Source organism: Egretta garzetta, unplaced genomic scaffold, assembly GCF_000687185.1.
Source record: "Egretta garzetta isolate BGI_Z169 unplaced genomic scaffold, ASM68718v1 scaffold108, whole genome shotgun sequence".
Classification (NCBI taxonomy): domain Eukaryota; kingdom Metazoa; phylum Chordata; class Aves; order Pelecaniformes; family Ardeidae; genus Egretta; species Egretta garzetta.
Genome location: NW_009260614.1, coordinates 989,522 through 996,111, shown reverse-complemented (window position 1 = coordinate 996,111; position 6,590 = coordinate 989,522). Strand labels below are relative to the sequence as shown.

At 51.1% G+C, this 6,590-nt stretch overlaps 1 pseudogene; it reads left to right on the top strand.

Moving 5' to 3' along the window:
• Window positions 1-2,599, top strand: part of LOC104131742 — a 13,336-nt pseudogene extending 10,737 nt beyond the window's left edge.
• Window positions 2,600-6,590: the final 3,991 nt, after the last annotated feature.

Genomic DNA, 6,590 nt, shown 5'->3' with positions numbered 1-6,590 from the left:
TCTTTTATTCATATAAAAAATCCTTGCAGATTTGCCACCAGGTGTCATGGGAACGCTGAATGCTTTACTCACATTCAGTCATTCACTTTGATGACCTCACACTATCATATATTCCAGCGGTGTGTAAATTATCTGCTGTATTTTGTTTTTCTAATTTTTGATTTCTTTTTTTCTAGTGGGTTCTAATGAAATCAAATTGGAGCCAGAAACCATGTGCACCAACCTGTTTTCAGAGTATCGTGGATTAGAGGATTTAATGAAAAAACAAATCCATCCATTTAACAGGGGGTTGCTGATATTTTCAAGGAGTTGGGCCATTGAGATTGGATTGCAGAAGAAACAGGACATGGTGTGACGTTCTCTTAGTGGCTGAAAATGCACATCCTGTGTTGTATACTGTGGTCAGGGATGCCTCTTCTGCTGACCCCGAGAGCTTGAGAGAAGTCACTTATGCATTAAAGCAGAAACTGGTCAACGATGAGGAATGTGCTTCAAGAGTGTGCATGATTCCCCAGACACTGCGCCTGAATGGCACAAAGAAGCAGATAGGAGTTGCAGAGGATGACGTTCCCCAGCAAGAAAACCAAGAAAACCTGTGTGGCTACCCCAGCTTGTACCCGGGGAATTATGTCCTCACCTCCAGGGAGGTCCCCATGTTCCTGCGTGCGCTTGTCATTGTTGTGCTGTGCTTTAAGTCCTACTTAAGTGATCATTTTGGCTGTGAGATTTTCAACTTCTCACTTCCAAACAGTATGAACTGCTCTTCAGGAACCTGCTCAAAGTCAAGGAGCAGTTTGTCCTTGGTCTTCCTGGAATGGGGAAAACAATTGCGGCTTTGAAGATCATTGAGAGAATAAGAAACATCTTTCACTGTTCCGCAGAGGAGATACTGTACATCTGTGAAAACCAGCCCTTGAGGTAGTTTGTGGGGTAAGCAGAAACGTGTATTTCCCCTGTTTTCTGTCATGCCATGCTCTGTTCATACAGCACAAGCCCTGCTGATTTTACATCTGTTTGCCACACAGGTAACTTTGGCTGACACAAACACATAACCCTCATCTCAGGAGAGGTGTTAGCACTGGGAGTGTTATTAAGCTGAGCGCTGGCCCAGATCCAGCGCGCGGCAACTACAGTGAGAATCCCACGTTCATGACTGCTGGCTTGGGGTAGCCCTTCCAAAGATGGTGGGCTTAGTTTAGCAGCCTGTTAGGGCTGACACTGACACCAGAAACCCCCACCTGCCTTTCTCTGCTGCTGCCTCAGCACTGCCTGTGCTGGGCCTGGTGCGAGCTCTTGTGCAACCGTGCTAGGAACTGGCCCTCGAACCTGGGCCATAGGCGAGGAGAACAGAAACGAATGCCCTTTTGGTGGAGGATTTCAGGCAGAGCAGATTCCCGACCTCACTGCGTGGGGGCAGCAGCAGGGCACCCTGGTGGCCAGGGCACCCTGCAGCCCAGCTTGGCACGGCAGCGCCTGGGCCATGGCACTGGCCCCAGTGGGCGGATGGCCTGGCAGAAGAGTTGCTGGTCCCTGCTTACCCAGGGAGAAAAGGGAAGCGTCCTCCCTGCAGGAGCTCGGGCACCGTGCTGTCTCCTGGGGCCGGAGCCAGGGAGAGCGGGGCAGGGGGACGGCCCTGGGATCCCCCTATAGGAAGGGTGAGCTTGAGTCTCCTCTCAGGGCAGCGGCAAAGCCGGCAGTCAGTACAGATGTGTCCAGTCACATCTTCTTTTTGTTTACCATATGGGGTTTTTGTGTTTCATTTGTTTTGTTTGGGGTTTTTTTTAGAAATAAGATATGCCGGTCTGTGACACATGTTGCCTTCTTAAATGAGGTCTTCCCAGAAGTGAAACACATTGTGGTTGATGAAGCTCAGAATCTTCATTCTGAAGACAACTGGTACCAATGTGCCTGGGAGCTGATCAAGGAAAATGGTGGCATTTTCTGGGTCTTCCTGGACTTCTTCCAGTGCATTCGCGCTTATGGTTCTGGGTTTAAGATTTCAGAACTGTGTCCTCAGGAATCATTGACCAAAGTGGTCCATAATGCCAAGCAAATCTACAATGTCATGTTTAATCTGATAAGGAAAATCCTCCAAGAATGTAACACGGGTATGCCCTGCAAGGTGCTGGAGGAGTTGTTCAAGCAGGCTGAGCATGTCCATTCCTTGGCAGGTGAGTGCATAATAAAAGATGGTATGGGAGCACTGGAAATGGTAGAATACGTGACCAAGCAGTGCAGCAGCTACATCCAGCAAGGCTATTCCGCCAAGGACATCGCCATCCTGTGCAACACACAGGAGGCAGCCCAGGTCTTCTGTTTTGCACTGGAATTTGAGCTAAAAAGGCAAATAGGGAAGCGCAGGATAAACTTGAATTTGAGGTCAACAGAGCATATTTTAAAAAACGTCATTGTTCTTGACAGCATCTGACGCTTCTTGGGCCTAGAAAGGAGGATTGTGTTTGGCATCTACCCCGTCCCTGCGCAGAGGGAGATAGCTCTCAATCTTCTGCTCTGTGTGGCATCTGGAGCCAACACCAAACTCCATTTGCTGTCCCACGAAAAACTGATGTTCATTGATACATTATTAGTGAACGGCTAACTTGTACCTGTGCTAGGGATGCTAGAATGCTTCACTAGGTTTTTGTTCAGTGGTATTGTAGGACAGCCTTAAGATTTTTTTGATGTCCTCTCTCTAATCTATGCAAAAAAAAAAAAAAAAAGCAGTTTTCCATATGCATTTCGTCACATGTAGGCCTGTAGGATGTCATAAGATTGATTTTAATTAAAGGACATCCCCACCTGGAGAGGACAAATTGCTGAAAATGACAATTGCAGAGGGAAGTCGACAATGACAAATTACTTGGATAAATCACAGAATGGTCTGGAGACTGGTGCTGTTAATTCCTCTGCTCTTTAAGCTGATTGCACATTTTGATTTGTTTCAGCTCTACCGCTGGTAGGGAACCCAACAGGGGCCACCCTTGTTTATGTCCCCACTGGTGCAAACGGTCAAAAATATGCTTTTTTCAATGGTGGGGAGATTTTTGTGAATCTTCAGCCAAATCATCTCTTTTCTCATCCAAAAAGATAGAGCCACAGCCTGCTTTTGGGACCGGCGGGGACCTCTGCTGGGAATGGGGCTGTGCTTTTGTGGTCACATGGAATCATCTTAAATGCAGGTTTCTGCCCAGGGAGGCAGTTCTGTCCCCAGCAGTACAGTCCCAAACCTCTCCTAAGCAGGCTTGGGTGTGCAACAATGTAGAGAGTTGGGAACTTGGGGGGTTTTGGCAATTTAATCCTCAGCCAGGTAAGCTCCACCTTGTCATGCAGCTGCCCAAGTGCTAGTGCTGGCATGAGGGGTAGCAGAAATGTGCTTCCTGGGGAAGGAAGCAGCGCGGGATCACAGAATGGTTGAGCTGTGAAGAGACCTCTGGAAGTCCAACCTCCTGCTCAAGTAGGGACACCTGGGCTGCCAGGGCCACGTCCGTATGGCATTTGAGTATCTCCATGGATGGAGACTCCACAGCCTCCCTTGGGCAACCTCTGCCAGGGCTCAGTCACTCAGGCAGTAGAAAAACTGTTTCATGATGCTCAGAGGGAACCTCCCGTGTTTCAGTTTGTGCCCGCTGCTTCTGGTCCTGTCACTGGGTACCACTGGGAAGAGCCTGGCTCCATCCTCTTGGCAGCCTCCCCGCAGGTATTAATATACGTTGGTGAGATCACCCTGAGCCTTCTCTTCTCCAGGCTGAGCAGTCCCAGCTCTCTCAGCCTTTCCTCATGTGTGAGGTGCTCCAGGCCCGTCATCATCTTCATGGCCCCTGTTGTGCTCTCTCCAGTATGTCCATGTCTCTCTCATCCTGGGAAGCCCAGAACTAGGCACAGTGCTCCAGGAATGACCTCGCCAGTGCGGGGTGGAGGGGAAGGATCCCCTCCCCTGTCCCGCTGGCCACGCTCCTCCTAACCTAGACCCGGACACTGGTGGGCTTTTTGTGCTGCACAGACATGTTGCTAGCTCACGTTCAACTCTGTGTTCACCAGGACCCTCAGCAGCCTTCACTACAGAGCTGCTTCCCAGTCCCCCCAGCACATACTGGTGCCTGGGATTGTTCCTCCCCAGGGGCAGGACTTTGCAATTCTCTTTGTTGAATTTCATTATGTTACTGGCAGCTCATCGCTCCAGGCCCCTCACTTGATGTTTCTCCTTGTGCTCCGCTCTTGGTAGCTGCTCACATTTGTACCTGCTCAAGCTGTTCGGGTCACCAAGATTTCCTCATTCTAACCAGGACTGTTGAAGTATTGAAACCAAAAGCTGTTGCAATATTGTGTGTATGTTTACAGCCCCATTCCCACTGTCATGCCAAATTCGGCATGAGCAGTATGGCTTTGCAAACTGATTGTGCAAAACCTGTTGAGAATCTACCACATCATGTCTTTCTGCCTCAGGTGCCAACTGTTGCCAGAGCTTTGCCAATGCTTGCCTTGTAATGTAGTTCCCATTATTATTATTATTATTACTATACTAATCTGATGCTAGATTTTAAAATGCTAAATAGTGACATGATAATGTCATATTTGCTCAGGGGGAAAAAAAAAGTCAACGTGATTCTTGCACAATTGTACCAGCTTTCTGCTTTTCTGTAATAAATGGCTTTTTCTGATCTTGGGATCTCTCGAGTTTGTGGTGGCTGGTGTTCCAGATCTGAAAAGGCAAGGGCCTTGCAATAACTGCAGGGACCACTGAGGAATTCCCATCACAGCTAATGGGCTGAGAAGGAGGAAGATCTAAATCCTGCTGTTACCCCAGATCTGGGCTCTTTATGCAGCATGTGATGACCAGTTTGCCCACCGAGCCAAGGCATTTGCTTTTATTTCCTTTCCGTGCAGGAATGGGCGCGAGGTGGTAACCCCACAAAGCTACCACTACATTCCAAAGAGCTACCACCTATGTATCCTCTTACCTGAATAAAGCAAGCCACCTAAGCTCATATCTGTTGGCTAGCGATCACTGTAACCTTTGCTATCGGTTAGTTATATTTAAAATAGCCTCGCTTGCTGGGTAAATTAGCACACATGCTCCTTGTTGGGGTGTGTGTGTGTGAGTCTCTTCGGGTTTGATTTGAGTCGGTGGTCGCCACGTCCCCTCACCGCCTTTGCCTTTCCCTGAGATACTGCAGATCTTCGCTGACCTCGTGCCTCTCCAGCAATTACCCAGCCTCTGGCTGGGCCTTCCGAGTTGTGATGTTCCCCTTTGGCTGGCCTGTTAGCTCCTCTTCGGGGGTGCAGGCACCAGTTCTCGTGTGCTCAGGCAAACACTCCCTTATCCCTTAGTGCCTTCTAACTGCCAGCTCCTGTTACACGTGATTCCTTATTCCCACTCTGTGAGAAATTCCACTTTCTGAGGCATGCCGCTCCTGGGTTTTGCACTTCAGGCCGTTAGTGTGCCAGCATAATGTTGGCACTGCAGCACACGGAAGCGAATTTTGCACTCCTGCAGTATTTAAACTTGCCTTAGAATCATAGAATCGCTTTGGTTGGAAAAGACCTTTAAGATCATCAAGTCCAACCTTTAACCTAACCCTGCCATCCCACCACTAAACCATGTCCCTAAGCACCTCATCTATCCTTCTTTTAAATACCTCCAAGGATGGGGACTCTACCACCTCCCTGGGCCTTGACTCAAACATTCCCCGAGCAGCAGTGGGGAAGCAGCTCCCAGCCCAGCATCCCAGGGGAGTCCCAGCTGGCGGAGCTGGGTGGCAGGGCAGGCTGCCAGAGCCCTCGGGCATGCCAACCTTGCGGGCAGTGACTCCAAAGAGGGCCATGGGGCAACCAGGTTGCTGGAGGTGTCAGAGTACACCTCAGGGCTGGCTCTGGGGAAGGAACCAGAGAAGCAGAGATGCTGGCTGAGGAGATGGTGCACAAGGAGGAAGGGACACCTCTTTGAGCAAAAGGGTGGTGTGTGGATCTCTGGGATGTTTCCACAGGGCCCCTCACCGGAGGAGGCACGGCCGGGAAGGGACAGGGAAGGCAGGAGAACCCGTGGCAGTGGGCAGGCAGCAGCAAAATGGCCGCTGAGGTGCAGTGTGGGGGACAGGGGCTGCAAGGCCCCGGCCGAGGCTGAGGGTGTCCTCCCTCCCCCGGGCAGCCAAACACTAAAATGTCAGGGAAGAGTAGGAAAGGGGTAGGGAATAAAGCAGAGAAAGGGGCAGGTTCGCAGTTGGCTCCCCACAGGCTTTGGCCCGGAGCCCCATGCCCGGGGCGCTGGGGGCACCACAGCACACCCTTTCCCCTCAGGGGCTGCAAGGCCCCGGCCGAGGCTGAGGGTGTCCTCCCTCCCCCGGGCAGCCAAACACTAAAATGTCAGGGAAGAGTAGGAAAGGGGTAGGGAATAAAGCAGAGAAAGGGGCAGGTTCGCAGTTGGCTCCCCACAGGCTTTGGCCCGGAGCCCCATGCCCGGGGCGCTGGGGGCACCACAGCACACCCTTTCCCCTCAGCATCGCCACCAGGCTGTCGGGATAGTGGGGGGAGCCTCACGCGGAGCCATGTGGGAGCCGCCCATCCCGGAGGCCGCGGGGGCCCTCGCACGGGGG